At 34.6% G+C, this 18,862-nt stretch overlaps 1 long non-coding RNA gene across 2 annotated transcripts in view; it reads left to right on the top strand.

The window, feature by feature from the left end:
- LOC140608180 (uncharacterized) overlaps positions 1-16,152 on the top strand; it is a 54,372-nt gene extending 38,220 nt beyond the window's left edge. For both annotated transcript variants that reach the window (XR_012010201.1, XR_012010199.1), the window contains one exon: positions 16,014-16,152. This is a non-coding gene — a long non-coding RNA (uncharacterized lncRNA). The remainder of the gene's footprint in view (positions 1-16,013) is intronic.
- Positions 16,153-18,862: the final 2,710 nt, after the last annotated feature.

The following is an 18,862-nucleotide window of genomic DNA, read 5'->3' as shown; positions in this document are numbered from 1 at the left end:
TAAAATGCTTGATTTGTGCCTGGCCCATAATAAGTACTCTACATATTTCAGCTCCTATTCCAATTTACAGGTGAAGCTCAGGGTAACATGTCCAAGCTTATACACTAGCAGAGCAGATTCTGAACTGAGGTGTAACTCTAAAACTGAGTTAGTTTCACAACACTATATTGCCAATTTAAATATTCTGATTAGCTCCAGAATATATGCTTTGACCATTCTACTGTTGAAACTTCATTAGGCTCCCATACTTTCCTTTTGTTCTTCTGTACTTTCTTCAGAGTATTTTCAACATTGGATTGCATTTCTAATCCATCTGTCCATTCAAACAGTAAGCCAGATGCACCAACAGTGTACCTGTGTGTATTTGAAAATTGCATAATATATGTAATTGTTTAAACTTCAAAAAATACACACATTTAGAAATCTTGAATATAAAAACTGCTGTTTATATAAGTGAGCAATGCATACTCCTTATAAAATCAATAAAATGAAAATGATACTATAGGAACTGAAAAATGATATTTTTAGAATACAGTTTCAAACATTTTATTATCCAGGTATCTAGTCTGAGTACATATTATAGAAAACAAAATGTAAGGGATGCCTGGGTGGCTCAGTGGCTGAGCATCTGCCTTAGGCTCAAGACGTGATCCTGGGGTCCCAGTATTGAGTCCCACATCATGCTCCCTGCATGGAATCTGCTTCTCTCTCTGCCTGTATCTCTGCCTCTCTCTGTGTGTCTCTCAGGAATAAATAAATAAAATCCCTGAAAAATGTAAAATAAAAAAATTATATATGTAAAAATTGAATTTTTGTTTATCCTACCCTTGTTGAATGTTATTAATTTCATTCATATTTAGATTTTTAGCACTCTTTGGAATTCATGATTTTTAAAAAGATTTTTACTTATTTATTCCTGAGAGACACAGAGAGAGAGAGAGAGGCAGAGACACAGGCAGAGGAAGAAGCAGGCTCCATGCAGGGAGCCCGATGTGGTACTAGATCCTGAATCCCAGGATTACGTCCTAAACTGAAGGCAGAAGCTCAACCGATGAGCCACCCAGGTGTCCCTCTCTGTGGAATTCCATAACTAAATGAAATTTAACAATTTTCCTAAACAAGTTTGGCTTTTCCTTCCCCCTTTTTATACCAAATACTACAGACAAGTTATGATTTTAATGGAATAAAGATCTTTACCTTTCTCCAGGGTTTCCACAGCATGCTTTAGTTCTCCCTGTAGTGTTTCTTAACTGTTGCTTTACATGCTTTCCTCCACTATCAGATGAGCAGTTCCTTGAAGGTTGGTAATTTAGTTTTATGTGTAGATCTCTAGTATCTTCCCATATAATCTGATAATTGAGCACCTAGTGATTTAATTAATTAATCACTTGGTGATTTAATTAATCACCAAGTGATTTAAAAATTGATCTCCACACAAAAACCTGCATATGCATGTTTATAGCAGTTTTATTCATATCCTTAAAAACTGGAAGCAACCAAAATGTCCCTTAATAGGTGTGTGGATGAACAAACTGTGGTCATCTACACAGAATACTATTCCATGATAAAAGAAAAAAGAACTCTCATATCACATGAAGACATGGATAATTTTAAATGAATTTTACTAAGTGGTAAAAGTCTATCTGTAAAGGCTATATACTGAATGATTCCTGATATTATCTGATATTCTGTAAAAAGGAAAACTTAGAGACACAGTGAACAGACAAGTATGTGCCAGGACTCAAGGGTTGGGAGGGAGGATTGAATGGGTGAAGCACAGGTGATTTTTTTTTTATGGGCAAAACTATTCACTGTGATACTGTAATGATGGATGTATGACATTGCATATTTGTTAAAACCCAAAGAGTTCGACAGCACCAAAAGCAAACCTTAATCTATAGAAATTTTTAAAACTCATTCAGGAAGTTCACAGATCTTGTGATGGAAAACAGAATGTGAGCAAATAATGTAACTATGATACATGTATGAAATAACTTCGCTGAATGATGTAAAAGAAAAAGGAGCAGAACTTAATTAGTTCTGGAAATGAATGTACTCTGCATAACTAAAGTAAAAAAAAACTGCACATAAGCACTGTCCTCTGTAAAGTTGTCTCTCATGGTGGTACAGGTTAACAATTTTGAAACCACTATATATGTACACTGAAACTGAATAATTAAGCAAATGTACAGTTATGGTGGGAGCCAGATATTTCTCACTTGAAGTGAAAGATTACAGATAAGTAGAGGGAGAAGATGAATTAGAGATATAGACAATATGAACTCCTGTTTAGCTTAATATAGATACAGATCGCTGGTGAGGATATGAAGAAATCATGACACTCATACGTTGCTGATGGGAATGAAAATTGATACAGCCACTGTAGAAGACAGTTTGATGATTTCTTGCTTGATTTATTTCTATATAAATATACTTTTACCACATGATCTAGCAATCATGTTTCTTGATACTTACCCAAAGGACTTGAAAACTTGTGCCTACCCAAAAACCTACACATAATTGTTTTTTGACATCATTTATTTATCATTGCCAAAACAATCTTCAAATGTGAAGAGAGCAACACAAGATTTCAAGGAACATGAGGGAATCAAGGAATATAACACCACAAAGGAACAAAATAAACCTCCAGTGTCTGATCCCAAAGAAAAAGAGATCTATAGATTGCTTAACAAAGATATCAAAATAATTGTCTTAAACTCAGCTACGAGGAACAAAGAAAACTAAAGAAAATCAAGAAAACAACACATAAATAAAATGGAACTTCAACAAAGAGACAGAAACCATAAAAAGAAACTTATCTAGCAATCATGTTTCTTGATACTTACCTAAAGGACTTGAAAACTTGTGTCTACCCAAAAACCTACACATAAATGTCTTTGACATATTTATTTATCATTGCCAAAATGTAGAAGCAACCAAAACATCCTACAGAATGTGAATAACCAAATAAACTGTAGTATATGCAGGTATAAAATATTATTAAGAGCTCAAAAAAAAGTTCTTAGGCTATGAGAAGACATGGAGGAAATTAAAATACAAATTACTGAGAAAAGAAACCAATCTGAAAAGGCTACATATTGTATGATATCAACTATTATGTTATGGAAGAGTCAAAACTATGGAGACAATAAAATCAGTAGTAGACAGGGGTAGAGATGGGGAAGGGATGAATAGGGAGAGGACAGAGGAATTTTAGGGTAGTAAAATTATCCTGCATGACATTTTAACAATGGATATATCATTATACATTTGTTCAAACCCTTAGAGCAAATAACACCAATGGTGAACCCCCCACCCCTCGAATGTTTGGAAACAAAGACCTTCCAGTTAGTCAGAAAGGGAAGGAGGTAGGAGGCAGGTTAGGCAAGAGTGGTTAGCTATTATTTTATTTTCAAAGGCAGCTGTTCTTACTTCTCACTGCATCTCTCATTTGCCTACTCAAGTTCAAATCCCTTCTTCTTGTAGTCTAGCCATGCATCACTTCTTCTTTGTAATTTCATCTTTCTTCCATTTGCATTAGAAAATTCCATGTTGCACAATTACTTTTCCAAATAAAAGTAGACAAACAAAAAGCCCCTTGATGTCTGCCCACAGACTACTGCAAGGCCCATATTTTAATATATTTTATGTCCTCAAGAGCAGCCATCTATCCATCCACTGCTCTGTTTTCTCAACCCCTTTTCTAAATCAAGATTGCGTTCTTTGACTACTCTCCACATGGAAAAAAAAAAAAAGGTAAACTATGTTTTTTTGATGATGTAAGAGGTCTTAATGTAGTTTCATCTTTGGCAACACAAGTACCATTCTGGTGAGTAATGTTGATAATGGAGGAGGTTCTGGCTATTTGAGGGGTCTATGGCGTGTACGCAGTAGAATATACATTCTTCTCAAGCAATCAAGGAATAGATCATATGTTAGGCAAAAAGTCTTAATAAATTTAAGAGGATAATTATAAGTTCATATATCTTTTTCAACCAGAATGGTATAACACTAGAAGTCATTAACAGGAGAAATAATACGAAATTAATAAATACAAACTTAAATAACATACTTTTGAATAATCAATTAGTCAAAGAAGGTATCAAAAAGGAAATATAAAAAAGGGAAATACAAAAGAATAAATCTTAAAAGTTCTCATCCCAAGAAAAACGTTTTTAAACTGTATATAGTAATGGATGTTAACTAGAGTTATTGTGGGGACTGTTTGTGATATATACAAATATCAAATCATTCTGTTGTATGACTGAAACTAATATGATGTTGTAGGTCAATGATATCTCAATAAGAAGATAATTATACACACATATAAAAAAGAGAATAGTACAGATAAGAAATAAAAATATATCTTGAAACTAATGAAAATGTAAACACAACATACCAAGACTTATGGAATGCAGCAAAAGTAGTCTAAAAGAGAAGTTTTTGTGGTAAATGCAGTAAGAAAGATCTCAAATGAATAATCTAACTTTACACGTAAGAAACTTGAGAAACAAACTAAGCTTAAAGTCTGCTGAAAAAGGAAATAATATGTATTATAGCAGAAATAAATGAAATAGAGAGTAGAAAAACAATAGAAATTATTAATAAAAATATGAGCTAGTTTTTGGAAATACAAACAGAATTAACAAAATTAACAGAATTAACAGAATTATTACCTTTAATAAGACATCACTACAAAAAGAATAACCCAAATGGCACCTGCATGGCTCAGTAGGTTAAGCATCTACCTTCAGCTCAGGTCATGATCCCAGGCTCCTGGGATCAAGCCTTGCACCAGGTTCCCAGCTGAGTGAAGCCTGCTTCTCCCTTTCTTTCTGCCTCTCCCTCAACATGCTCTGTTTCTCTCAAATAAATAATTAAAATCTTTAAAAAAGAGAATAATCACCCAAACAAAGTTATAAATGAAAGAGGAGGTAGTACAACTTATACTGCAGAAATACAAAGGATAAAATGAGGCTATTATAAATAATTATCAACAAATGAGATATCCTAGAAGAAATGGATAAGTTCCTAAGTGCTTATGACTTACTACGACAAAGTCATGAAAAATTAGAAAATACGAACAGACCTATTACTAGTAAAGACATTGAATTAGCAATCGAGAACTTAAAAAAACAAAACAAAACAAAACCATGAGACCAGACAGCTGCAGTGGTGAATCTATTAAACATTTAGAAGAATTAATACCAGTCCTTCTCAAATTCATTTGAAAAACTGGAAAGGAGGGAACACTACCAAGATAATTTTTAAGACCACCACTATCCCAACACCAAAGCCAGACAAGACTCCACAAGAGTAAAATACAGAAAAAAAAAAGAGTAAAATACAGGCCAATATCTTCGATGAACATAGATGTAAAAACTTTCAACAAAATACTAATAAACCAAATTCAAGAGCACATTAAAAGAACTGTACCATGATCAATGGGATTTATTCCTGGGATACAAAGATGGTTCACCATACACAAATCAGTAAGTGTGATATACCACATTAACAGAAATGAAGTATACACATCACATGATCATTGCAATGGATGTAGAAAAACTGACAAAATTCAACATCCTTATATGTTAAAAACTCAAAAAATAAGGCATAAAAGGAATGTACCTCAATGTTATAAAAGTCATATACAACAAGTTATAGGTAAGGGATGTTTTAGAAGCTTACAGGCAACATCACATTCAATATTGAAAAACTTAAAACTTTTCATCTAAGATCAGTTCCATGACAAGAATGCTCATCCTCACCACTTCTACTCAACACAGAGGTCCTACCCAGAGCGAGTAGGCATGTAAAGAACCAAAATCATTCAGTTTGGAAAGAAATAAGTAAAATATGTTTGTAGATGACATGATTTTATATATAGAAAGCCATAAAGACTCCACCAAAAAATGTCAGAATAAACAAATTCAGTAAGGTAGCAGTATAACAATCAACCTGCAGATGCCAGTTTCTATGTTGTTTCCATGCACTTACAACAAATTATTCAAAAAGAAAATTAAGAAAACAATCCCATTTATGATAGCATCAAAGAAGGACAAAATACTTTGGAATAGATTTAGCCAAGGAGGTAAACATGTGCACACTGATAAGTATAAAACACTGTTGGAAGAAATGAAAAAAGACACAAATCAATAAAAAGATATCTTATGCTCATAGATTGAAGGAATTAATATTGTTGCAATATTCATACTACCCAAATTATCTACTTATCCCATGTAATTCTTATCAAAATTCCAATGACATCTCTATAGAAATAGAAAAACAATAAAAAAAAGGAACCACAAAGGACACTGTATAACCAAAACATTTATAAGCAAGAAGAACAAACTGAAGAGATCATACTTCCTGATTTCAAGATATATTACAAAGGTATCATAATTAAAAGAGAATAGTACTGGAATAAGTACAGAAATATGGACCAATAAAACATTATAAAGAGCCCAGAATTAATCTCATGCTTGTACAGCCAATTAATCTTTGACAAGGGAGCTAAAGGATACATAATGGTACAAAGATGATCTCTTCAATAAATGATACTGGGGAATCTGGATATCTAGATATAAAAGAATAAAGTTTGACCCTTATCTTACATAATATATGGAAATTATCCCCAAATTGAAAGACAAAAAGAAGACTTAAAATCATAAAACTCCAAGAAGAAAACATAGGGCAAAAGTTCCGTGACATTGGCTTGGCAAAGTTCTATTTTTTGAAATGACATCAGAAGCATTAAGCAACAAAAACAAAAATTGATGAGTGGGACTATGCCAAACTAAAGGAAACAGCAAAGGAAACAACAGAGTAGAAAAGGCAACCTATGGAATGGGAGAAAATATTTGCAAACAATATACTGGATGAGGGAGGAGTTAATGTTCAATATCTATATGGAACTCCTGCAACTCAATAGCAAAAACCCTCAAATAAGCTTGAATAGACATTTTTCTAAAGAAGATACACAAATGGCAACAAGTATATGAAAAAGAGACCAACATCACTAATCATTAGTCATCAGGGAAATTTGGATCAAAAACATTATGAAATATCACCTCACTTGTGTTAGAATAGCTATTATTAAAAAAAGAAAAAAACTAATGATAAGTATTGGTGAGGATTCAGAGAGAAAGAACTCTGGTATACTATTGATGAGGTGAACTGATACAGCCATTATGGAAAATAGTATGGAAATCTTCCCACCTCCCCTCAAATTAAAAATAGAACTACTGTATGATCCAGCAATCTTACTTTTGGGTATTTATCCAGAGGAATCAAAATCACCATCTCAGAGAGGTATGTATATTCCTATGTTAGCATTATAGACTATAGCCAACATATGAAAACAACCTATTCATTGACAAGTGACTGGATACAAAATACAGACACAAACGGAATATATATATATATATATATATATATATATATATATATATATATAGTATTTTCAAGCCTTAATAAATAATACTGCCTTTTGCAACAACATAAGTGGATCTGGAAGGCTTTGTGCTAAATTAAATAAGTCAGACACAGAAAGAGAAATACGGTATGATTTCACTTATTGTGGGGGTTTCAAATAGTCATAGGAGCGAAGAATAGGATGATGGTTATGAGGGGTGTGGTGATAGGAAATGAGATGTTATTTAAGGAATACAAATTTTCATTTATGCAACACAAATAAGTTTCAGAGATCTAATGTATAAAATAGTGATGATAGGTATCAATACTATATACTTGAAATTTGCTAAGAGGTTAATCTTGGGTCCTATTACCATAAAACAAATATATATAAATGGTAGCCATGTGAGGTAATATATATGTGAATTAGCTAGATTGCGGTGAATATTTCACCACATATACATAAATCATCAAGTTGTACACTTTAAAAATAGAATAAAATCAGAATTGTCCCTTTGAAAATTTCAATAGCGAATATACTGCCTAGAGAATATAGCTAGGAGTGGCATTTCTTGGCTTCTTAAATTTTAACCTTTCTTCTGCTTCTGTTATAAGAATTTAAGGCCATGATGGTGTTCTTCTAATTATCACTTTTATTGTATCTCACAATTTCCCGTATGTAAATAGGTCTTTATTATTCTAAGTATTTAAAAATTTATGATTTTTTTTCTTGAGTCTTCAGAAGGATGATCATATACCCTATTGTCTAAATTAGGACATATTTGAGAATGAAAGTATGTACTATTATTAATTATACGAAGAGATACAGACCAGGGTAATTTTAGACAGAGCTGGGTATACATACAACCTATACATGAATTATTTGGAAGTATATTTTACATTTACTGTGAACAAATTGTAATTATGGATATGTGTGTCCCATTTTTATAACTAAACATAGGTACCAATATTTTGAACTTTTTGAGATATTTTATGGCTCAGAATAAAGACGATGCAATTTTTATGCACCTTTTCTGATTAAACTCCCCACTTACGGTGGGCCATGGGCTTTCCTCCTTCACCTAGAATTTTGGTAGAAACAAAAGCAAAACTCAAAACCAAAGGTTCGTCAAGTGACCACAAGGAAAAGTTGTCTCTTTCACCTTGTTTTCTGCCTCAGAAAGTTTCTTATCACTAGTACAATACACTGTATAAAGATTTCAAATATATGTGTTATCCACTATGTTAGCTGAATGAGTCTTCATTATATTTAGTCTACTATACTACCCAAAATGGATCTCCTAATTTAATGGATGTGGAAATTAAATAATTTGTCCAAGATTACACAAGTAGCAAATAGTGAAATCAATATTAGACACTAGATGTGTTTGGTTGTTTGCTAACTTTTGTTGCCTACTGCTGTACTGGCTTTTATTCCTGCTAAAATTACATGTCTGTGATTGGGCAAAATGGACAAATTTGCTCTGGGAGTGATCTTCCTTCAGTTTTACCATTCTACTTGGAGAAAAATGGGTTCTCAGCCATATTAGAAGAAAGTACTAATGTTCTAATTTTTGTACTAAAATTCCTCTATGGCCCTTCAAACATTACACTTTGTCAAACATTTTAAAAGTCACAATCTCTCCCATTTATATTCTGAGGGGGGAAAAGTATGAATTCAGAATTTTACCTCAATTCTCTCAGAGGAATGGACTGGAAAAATGAAAGATTATCTCTAAATGGCTTTGGGTTTCTTAGAAGGAAATTAGACATGGAGCTTTCATGATTTCTATTTGGCTTTAGAGTTTTTTTTTTATTCCAAATGGGAATTCATATGCACTGGAGTATGGCCAACTTTAATTTTTAATGGTTTTCATTTCATGACTGAGGTTTTTATGACCAACAGATAAAAAAAGTACTTTCTCAGAGAGAATATAGCACTATGGTATGTCAAATACAATTTACCTCTTACTTATATGGTGTCTTTTGTTGTTAGCATGTAGTCAAGGTTTTCTTATAAAAAGCTTTTATTTCTTTGAAGAATAGTTCTTGTTCTTCTACTTCTCAGGAAGCCTAGAACAGTGCCAGGAACATGCTAGATATTCCATAAGCACCTCTTGGCTCTGGTTAGATCTGATTTTCAGTTCAGATACGAAACTAAAATAAATGTCCAGTATCTTGTCTAATCTGTTTTATTCCTGCCTTCTTTGCCAGCAAGTCTGACTTTATGAGTCATAGGCTTAACTTCATCAGTCAGAAGGCCAGGTTACTTTTTCCAGGATCAATCATTTCCTTTGGGACAGGCAGAGATAAAATGGAAAAGTCTAAAAGTAAGAAAAAACTGAAATGTGAGAATGAAATTGAAAATGAATGGGATGCAAAGGTGTCTAGCTCAGAGGGTGGAAGTGCAAGTCAGAGAGAAGAGTATTCCAATTTCTTATGTTCAATTTTAAGCTCAGTTTTTGGAAAATATATTTGATTACTCAGAGTACATAGTCTAATTCTGGAAGCAGCCATAAATTTAGTATACATCAAAAGCCTAAAAAGTGAGAAAGCAAAATTTAGAGGAAGTTAGAATATGACATAAATAGTGCAAAATATAGTGAATTGGAATTGGAATTCAGGACATCTCAATTGTCGTGCTGGCTCTACAGTAAATAACTTCTGAGTTTCCATGTCCTTATCTATGAAATAAGTGAATTTAACTTAGGTTTATTGCCTCTTGCTCCAATGCGCATGTTACTATACCAATCTCAGGCTCTCTCCTTCATTATTTCTAAGGATTGTGTGCCAGCCTAATACTGTGGCTTGTAGATTCATCTCACATCATATCCCCTGCATTTCCACAGTTTCTTGGGCTTCCTACACTTGTTTGTTTGTTTTTTTTTCCATTAAGGTCTCTACCAACAATAAAGGTCTGTGGCTTTGTGTGTCTAGGTTCTTTGGCTGTAAGCAACAAAAATAGATCCTATTAATTTAAACAAAATAGAACTTTATTGGGAAGAAATGGAATGACCAAAACAATTCAAGGAAAGGCTATATAATCAGATTTTAGAAAGAACACTTTTCTCAAATATTTCATTATTAAGAAAGAGAGGCTGAGTGGCTGAGCTTAGATCACATGCCCAGGGCACGTAGGGGAAGAGGCTCTATAATGATGAATTCCACCAAGACTGAACACAATGGGAAAGTAGAATATTTTTTCAAAGGAAAGAGAGAGTGCTCTTACTGAATGTAGACTGGACAAATGAAAACAAAATGAAGCAAAAAAAAAAAAAAAGGCTATCTATGCAATGTGCCGAGTGAGTCAATCATCTGGTTTTCTCAGGGGGTTGAATCAGGCTGATGGCTCTCATTCTGTGATATGAGGATAGGTTTGCAACATGTGCTATTAGCACACAATCTCTGTAAGGGATGTGAATCCTGGTAAAATACATCAGTGTGATGTCTCGGGGTGTCTGTGGTGGTATGATGCTAAGTTATGAATAGTTTACTCTGGTGCTTCAGCTCATTATAACCTACCAGCAATTTTAACACTTGAATGAATCTCCTAGGCTCTACCAACAACTGAGTCAAATGAATAGCTCTGAGGACTTGAATTATGATAGAATCTGACTTTACGAATTATAAATTGGTCAAAGACATGTGAGCCTTGCCTATTCGTTTATCGTCTCGTTTTTGGAATCACTTATGTAAACTCATTGCATTTACATACTCAGAGCAAATTTTTCTGAAGAGCTCTGAACACTTTCAGAAACTTTACTAATCTGTTTACTTTCTCTAGGAGATAAGGTGGTTGTCGGTAATAACATTAAGCTTTTTAATAACGTTAAACTTTTTGAGAACATTTCTAAGACAATTCATGAGCCTAGAAAGAACTGGTAATTATCCACATTTTAATGATAATATAGAAAAATCTAAATGTTTACCAGTGTAGAAATAATAGCCAAGGCTAACTTGTTTGACTCTTCATTTTCATCTACAAAATAGACAACTCATTATTATCACCCTAATCAAAACCATCTATTGAATACCTTCCTGCTTATAGCACTGCTTGGAGTTTGTTAAACAGGCATAATTCTCTCCATTATCACCACATATTAATATTTAACAAGAGACCTCTTTTAGATTTTAAATGAACGATTACAACCCTTAAAGCCTATCGAAGTAAATGATCTAGGTTTTATTTCTTTGAAGAGGAAATGGGGCCCAGGGTGCTGAATTAAAGAGGTATTAAGATATGCTGATTTATTCATCTGTATGTCATCTCTCAGATTTGATTTTTAAACTCTGAGCATCAGCAGTGTCAGTCTCTCAAAAGACAGGCAGGTTGGCAGTCATATTCAATCCTGCTTTTGTTCATAGTCTATGGCTCAGAGACACGTTCTTCTCTTGTCAGCTTTATGAAGAATAGAACATAATTTTCATTTGCCTGCTTGGAGGACAATCATAAGACGTTCTTGAAGTGAATTTTACCCACAGGCACAATATTAAAATAGAATTCGACTTTATATAGAGATCTATTCATATTAACCACATCCACAGAACATTTTATAATTCTATGCTAACAGTTTGGCTTCTGCTTAGGGTACATAGACTCCACCCCAGGGTGCATTCTCAGAGTGGGAGTTGTGTTGTTAAACTCCCACTGTGTCAAATGGTGAAGATGTATTCAAAACCGCAGCTATCTTTTTCCTAAATTCAAGGTGTCTCTAACCAGTAGCTGCCACTGGGCCTGGAGTACTGAAAACTTTGGAATAAAAACAAATTGCAATATCTATTATCTGGTGACTTAATGCCCGACTTCGAGCATGTGAAAGAATACTTGATACTGAGCATCATTTTCTGTAATATAAGGGAGTCTAAGTATATTGTCAATAGCAAACAATGACAAAAACAACATTATGGCTGGCAGGCTGGAGTCATGCTTGAGCAGACAACTGGCTACTTCAGACAGAGTCCACCATCCCTGGTTACACTGTCTAAAGTACAATGACCATATCTTAAGTATGTCTCTCTTAGTATTGGGGCTCTGGTGACTCAGATTTATAACTCTGTAAAGTTTCACATGAACAGAATTATTGAATCCTGTAACAACTGTGCCTTCTTGTCTTGTCGTAAGTGATGATTGACAGCTGTGTTGTAGGATTTCCAGTTCTGCTTCAATGGTATTTCTCTAACTTCACTTCCCCCTCCAACCTCCCCTCATTCTTTTATATAGCTTCGTATTCCAGAATTTTTTTTATCATCTTCTTGCCACCCTTCTTCTTCAAATGAACAATCTTAACTATATAGTCTAGGATTAGTTTGGTCTTAATTATAAGGCTGATGGCTTTGACCAAGATTCTAAGAATCTGTTTCTTCAACACTTGGTATACAGGCTAATACAGGGGCTGGAATATGATAAGTTCTCAATTAATATTTGGTGATTGTCAATTAAAAATTGGTAACAATTTTGTTTCTTTCTTAACATGTGTACTATCTAAATATATAACAAAGTGTGAAAGAATAGGAAATGTGAGTAATTTTCTTGAATGCAAGCACTCATGGTAAACACAGAAACACATGAATCTAGGCATTGGTTATACCTCCACTTATGCTACTTTAGAGGTTTATAGTATTGCTACTTCCTATACAAATCATTTTCAATGACTATTCAAAATTCAGGATCATAAAAAGGAGACTTAATCTAAATATTTGGCTGATCAACTATGCTGGTTCACTAGAAAGTTAAAATATTAAGACTTTTATAGCAGATGAATTGGAATAGTTAATTAAAAATAAAATGACAATAAATTCTGCTATATTAGTTAATGCACAATTTGCCTCACAAGAGTATATCTCTAAATATTTTTTAACCTCATCCCCCCAGGTTTATTGAGATATAATTGACTTATTAAGATACAATTCCAATATAGTTAACAATCTATCATTTCACATAATTATAGTGTTTTGTGTATGGGGAGGATATTTAAGATCTATGGTCACATATATAATGCAGTACTGTTAAATATAATTACCATGATGTAAATTATGTTCCTGGAACTTATTCATCTTGTAACTGGAAGTTTACATGTTTTGGCCAACATCTCCCCATTTCTCTACCTCTCAGGCCCTGGCAACCACCATTCTTTCTGTTTCTATGAATTAGGATTTTTTTTTTATTTTTAGATTTCACATATGAGCAAGATCATATAGTATTTCTTTTTCAGTCTGACTTACTTCATGGTAATGTAAATGTTTACAACAAGTGAGTTAGATGGATTTTAGAACCTTAAACTTGAGAGTTTTGCTAACTAAAATTATGGATTGTCATTGAATATCTAGATTAGTTCTAGATAAGATAAAGTAATGAAACATTACTGAACACAGGCGTATCCATTTTTGGCTTCTTATTACAGAGAAGTTTAAGACACTAGTAAACATGTTTTGTGCCACACTGAAAAATTCACTATGAGAAAAAAATATAGCTCCAGAAATTTTTAATCCATTTTAATGAAGTATTTATTCCATTTATATTTAATTATGGATATTGGGTTTAAGTATATAATCTTGCTATTTGTTTAATATTTTTCCTATGAACTTTTAGTCAGTTATTCTTCCTTTCAGTTTTCTTTTATATTAATCAAGCTTTTTTTTCCATTTTATTTCACTGTTGCCTTATTAGTTGTATTGGAAGTCCACAAGATCACCCTAGGTTTTGCGATTTACTAGGAAAACTCATAGGACTTACCATATAGTCATTATTCATAGCTATGATTTATTACAGTGAAGTGATACAACATAAGCTCAGTAAGGGCAAAAGACATACAGAGTGAAGTCTGAAGGAAATAGGGCAAGTCCTCTCTCAGTAGAGTCACATAAAAGGCATTTAATTCTTTCATCAATAAAATGTGACAATACATGTGAAATATTGTCTACCACAGAAGTTCTTTAGAGTCTCAATACCCAAGGGTTTTACTGGGATCCCCTTCTGCTTTGAGTGCACCAAAATTCCAGATTCCCAGAAGAAAGACAAGTGTTTAGCATAAACCTTGTTTTCACATTTAGGCAACAGTGGGAATCCCAGCCAAATCCAAATCCAAAACAAGCCAAGGGCCACCCTTGCAAATAGGACTTTCTAACAGTATGTAGGAATGTTGACAATACTGACTCTATCTTTGGCCCTCCATATTGTTCATGTTCACACAATGACCTCCCTCGGGGCTACATGTTCTAGGTCCCATGGAAGGTAATGTTCACCCTTACTGAAATGAGGGAAGGCTTGTTCTGATTTTCCCTATGGTGGTATACAAAATGGGCCACTTAAATAACTATTAGAGATTCTCTGGTGCACAGACGGACCCACTTTAGATAATTACCCCATGGCCACACCATCGTGCCCCTCACTCTATAATTGCTGGAGATTATATTCCTAATGTGACTGGGAATGGGGAGAAGAGAATAGATGTGTACTGGCTGGATTTTCTGTCTCACAGACCCTCCCCTCAATAAATTACCCTAAATAAGACTCTGTGTAAAGAGAGTATGGAGTGGCTTGCTTCATTTTTCAGTCTTCGAGGACCTCCTCAATCTGGAAGATAACCTTACTGGCCCTCCTTGCCTTCTAAGAGGGTAATAATCTCAGTTCCACTATGTTATTCTTTTCTACCAGCTAGTAATAACCCTTTGAGCAATCTTTTTACAGGTTGCTATTATGGTAGCTATAGGTATAGGTATAGATATTATAATAAACATTTGTAACGTCATAATCTATAAGAACTATCCAAAAGTATAACCCCATTTATACTATTCCCTGTGTTATTATTATGTATTTCTACTTATGTTTTAAATTCCCAAACTATTTTTGTAAATTTTGCTTTAAGCACTGTATAGATTTATAAAGAAATTATGTAGAAATTGAAAAAATTACCCATGTATTTACCAAACCTAATGCTCATCAGCCCTTCCTACAGATTTGAGTTTCCATTTGGCATCATCCATTTGAAGAATTTTTTTTTTCCTTTCTTATAGTGTAGACCTGTTGGCAACAAATTTCCACAGGTTTTATTTGTCTAACAATCTTTTTTATTGTCTTCGTTGAGGACCTATAGTTTTCCAATCTCATTTCAGAATTCATGGCATGCTGGAACCACTCTACATTTTGTAACTTCTTGTGTATGGCGAGTTTGGTGAAAGGGATAGTTGAGTGGCTTTCTGAGTTTCTGAGCTCCTGGAACAAATAGAACCCCGAATTCCTTGGTGGGTTGGGACATTGGGGCAGAGAAAAAAATGAGAATGAGAATGAGAATGAGAGCAAGAGTAAGAGATTTTAACTTGAGGAGACCGAGAAATATCCAGATGTAGGTAATTACATAGAGTGAAACCAAGGAGTATTTCAAATCAGAAGAGTCTGTCTATAAATTAGGTGGGAACAGCTCAAGTAAAAGAACACAGGCTTTGGAATCAGAGGCAATTTCAAATCCAGGCCTATTATTTATGAGATATGTGTGATACTAAGCAAATTTTCTAACTTTCTCCAACCCTATAATAATCTATAAAATGGGTGCAATGCACTGCATGGTATTGTTGCAAAAGCTAACTCTTTATACCTGTTACAGCACCTGGGACTAGAGCTGCAGTCTGCTTCTCTTCTCTTCTGGAAGATCAAAACTGATTCTGATTCAGATTATAAATATACTGCTTTGTGTAAAATCTTCATGACCATTGGGCATCTTGTGCTGAGAATTACATGTTCCCACTCCTCAAAATAAAATAGAAAGCAGAATTAACTTAGTTGAGTCACTGTATCAATCAGGGGCCTGGCAGAAAATAGAGATTTTAATGATGGACTAGCTACAGAGGCATGGATGGTGGTAAGGAGAAAACAGCAGATGTGGAAGCATGAGAGACGAATAACTCCAGGAAACCATTGTTAACCTAAGGCTGATGGGGTAGTGGGAAGAAATAGTGTTCCTGAGGCCCAGTGCGAACCAGAGCTGTGGAGGAAATTTTGCCCAGCAGATGCTGCTCACAGAGGAACACAGACGTGCAAAGGCTGTATGAGAGTGGGGCGGGAGGACATTCCGAACACTTTCTCTTCCCACTCTCTGATCACCTAACAATATTTTTCTTTCACTGAATTAAATCAGAGGCCAGAAAGAAAGGGAGTTCAGGTGGTAACAGTGGTAAGAATAAGCCTGCTGGGTGAAGAGAATGTATCTGGAGGTGGAGTAAATGTGCAAATAACCAGCACATTCACCATGGAAAAATGTACCAAGGACGGGAGACTAGCTGTTAGTGAAGGTAACTTGTGCCTCCCATTGTGAGGGTCTCACTCTTACTTTTGACTGCTGTGAATCCTGAGAAATTAGACTTAGCAAAAGATCTTACTCCACTTGCTAAAACTGGGATGGTGTCCCCTATCTCAAAAGTAACACTTCCTTTAGAAAACATGCACTCTTGTCAGAGTTACCACCTGATAGAAGTCTATGAAGCTTTTCTCACCTGGATTCCTTTCATTTCAAAATTAATGATCCAACTCCTACTATCCCTTTCAAGAGATTTCTTTTTGCCAGAATCCACATTCTCAGTAGACAAGCAATGCTTTCTGCACATCTCTCAAGGTTGGAAGCCTGGAATGATTATTTCCTCTTCTCTGTGTCAGTTAACATTAATGGGAATGGGGACACACAAATTTGCTATTGTCATTCCTGACTACCTTCCACTCATTCTTCAAGTCTGGCTTTGAGATAACCTTCTCTAGGTGGGTAAGATGCCCCTCTAGTATACTCCCCATGTATCCTATACTTTCTTGCCTACCACTTCTGCCTAGATTTCATATTATTTGCTTTCTTGTCACCATCCATTCCCTGAGCTCTAGTGTTTAAGGAATGAGACAATGACTCCTAAGGAATTCACACAATGTATGACAGTCTGTGATCAATAGTATTTATGGAATCAATGAATAGAGGAATATATGAATGAATAGGAACCATAGTGTAGCTGTGCTTACTTGATGCGGGTGCACACGAATACACCTGTATTGTTACAACTCTTCTGGGCCTTGTCTTTAAAATGAACAAGGTTATCCTGATCTTTAAGATTCTTTTAAGAACTAAAATGAGGTACACCTGGGTAGCTCAGTGGTTGAGCGTCTGCCTATGGCTCAGGGCGTGATCCTGGGTCGGAGGATTGAGTTCCGAGTCCTGCATCAGGCTCCCTGTGAGGAGCCTCCTTCTCCCTCTGTCTCTGCCTCTCTGTGTGTGTCTCTCACGAATAAATAAATAAAATCTTTAAAAAAAGAACTAAAATGAGGCATCTGTGTTTTATGAAAAATAACAAATATGGCAATAGTTATTTATTTCTTTTGAGAAGAAAGATGGGATGTTTATTTTCAGAGAATAAGGAGGTGGCATGCAGGTGTCACAGCATATCAAATATTGCTTTCCAATCAACCCTTGAGGATCCATTACTATGAGAGAAGAGTATAGTTATTGTTCACAACAACCCTAAGTGTAATCATACCAGAATTACTGAGTTTTGAAGAACTCATGTCATCATGCCTTATCATGTACTTAAATGAGTCATATTCTTCAGACCACTTTTATTCTCCTAAACACGCTATAAAGTACTGAAAGTGAGAGTGTACAAGAAAAACAGAAGGCCAAGGATTGTGCTGGGATTCCATGGAAGTAAGAATCTCTGTGGGAGGCAGTACAGAAAACAGAGCATGGTGTGGTTTAAAGTCAAGAGCAAGGTTCCAGAGTCAACTAGAGATGGCAGAAAGTCTAAGAGGCACAGGCCTCTTATGAGCTGTGTGATCTTGAACAAGCCATTTAATCTCTCTTAACCTATAAAATAGAAATCAGAATTCTTATAAATGTAGTTAATATCAAATCAGATAGGAGATATAAAGAATCCAGTACATAGTAAGCATTAAACATATAACTACTGTAATTATAATGGGCACAAGTGATCATAGAATCACAGGTTACAGGAACCCATATAAGTTGTCCAGTTAATCTTGCTGAACTTAAATAACACGTCCATAATATTAGTTTTATCATTGTTAGGGCTTGTGGGCTGATATCTTCCATTAGTAATAATACTTTACATATGAAGGATGGAATTTTATTGCAGTGTACAAACCAAATGAGAGGTTCCAAAGCCCTCATGCTAAGACTTATTGAACAAATGACTTGGATCAACTTTTTCTTGGATACAGATATGCAATGGATTTGATTCCTTTAAAATCCTCAAAACACTTTTCTAATTGTCTGTTGACCTAAGAAAACAACTAGCAATAACTTGATAAACTAGTTAAATTGCATGGATTTTTGGATATATACCCTTCAGACATGGCAATCTGTATATCTAAACATTTCCCATGTATTATCCCTCTAGCACCAAGTTATTTCAATAAGGCCTTAATTACTTTGCAATTTTCCTCAAATCCTAGTTTCTGTTG

This window comes from Canis lupus, chromosome 17, assembly GCF_048164855.1.
Source record: "Canis lupus baileyi chromosome 17, mCanLup2.hap1, whole genome shotgun sequence".
Lineage (NCBI taxonomy): Eukaryota > Metazoa > Chordata > Mammalia > Carnivora > Canidae > Canis > Canis lupus.
The sequence above is the reverse complement of the archived record's forward strand: the minus strand, read 5'-3'. Positions and strand labels throughout refer to the sequence as shown.